General features: G+C 49.3%; 1 long non-coding RNA gene across 1 annotated transcript; it reads right to left on the reverse strand.

The window, feature by feature from the left end:
* Positions 1–368: 368 nt before the first annotated feature.
* Positions 369–1215, reverse strand: LOC104861474. The gene is made up of 2 exons (XR_780060.1): positions 1176–1215; positions 369–639 (listed from the first exon to the last, which is right to left on the reverse strand). It is a non-coding gene; the product is annotated as an uncharacterized LOC104861474 (long non-coding RNA).

The following is a 1215-nucleotide window of genomic DNA, read 5'->3' on the forward strand; positions in this document are numbered from 1 at the left end:
AAACACACACATAATATTTACAAAAAATATTTAATTAAAAATATCTTATAATTACAGTAGTCTATTAAAGCATATACTTTCTCACACTTATAGAACATCTCTCTATATATACATGGTATGAAATGTCACTCAGTTATCTATACAATATGTAACATTCTTGCAGAGAAAAGAAACTTCCCTGCCCCATTATAATCATCTATTTTAAACAATAGATGTACAAAAAAAATATCTACAATGCTCTGGGGTATATTAGTAAAGCTTCAAAACAAAAATTGCGCTCCTTGGTCATAAAGTAGCCTTCTAAAGTCAGATTTACTCTTGATCTATTTATCAGTCTTGTCACATTTAAGCTTAAAAGTTTAACTGCACCTCCAAAAAACACAAATGTACAATTCACAGCGGTTATAAATGAAGAGACAAAAGAGAATACGTATGTAGAATGTTTATGAACGTGCAAAAACAAAAAGATGAAAATTTTATTTTTTTCCCCTCTCCCTTTCTCTTGGAATGACGAGCGAAAAGGTTTCTAGATTTGCTGATTTAATTTTTTTCCTTTCCTCCGGTGGCTTTTCCTCTACCGTCTGCTCTTTCTTCCCCCTCCCTCTAGAGCTCCTGGCTCGGGCTCAGGCGGCCGCACACCTGTGGAAGAGGAATGAATAGAGGGGGTGTGTGAACCTTCTCGCGGCAGACTAACTGGCGCCACCGACCAAACTCAAGACATGCTTGATCAACAACCCAAAACACACCACCGGGCCAGAAAACACCCTCAGTCCGCGCCCGCCCAGGCGCCGGGGAGGCCGAGGGAAGACCGGCCAGGGGACCCACTGCACGTCCTCTTCGTGGGTGTTACACTGTGCGGGCAAACAGCCGGGCAGCTTCCGGGCCCACGAGGTGCCCTCCCACGGGGGCCCAGGGAGGACCAGGAGCGACCCCCGGCGACCGAGAGGGGCACGGGGCGAGTGCTGCCCATTCTCCCCAGTGCACCCTGAGTCCTAAAGTGAAGCCCGGGTTCACTTGCTCTCCGGGTGGTAGCGAGAAAGGTGTCTGCATACTCGGGAGTTTACGCTCAGAAATGCTGCGGGGAAAGAACGCGGTGGCGCCTGGCACCGGAAGCCCCCGGGGAGGGGCGTCCCTGGCGACCGCCCACCCCCCCGAGACGGGAAACGCGCGCTCACCTGGACCGCGCGGCTCAGCGGCACAGAATGCTGTCGCCCT

This window comes from Fukomys damarensis, unplaced genomic scaffold, assembly GCF_012274545.1.
Source record: "Fukomys damarensis isolate Sample0158 unplaced genomic scaffold, DMR_v1.0_HiC HiC_scaffold_10, whole genome shotgun sequence".
Lineage (NCBI taxonomy): Eukaryota > Metazoa > Chordata > Mammalia > Rodentia > Bathyergidae > Fukomys > Fukomys damarensis.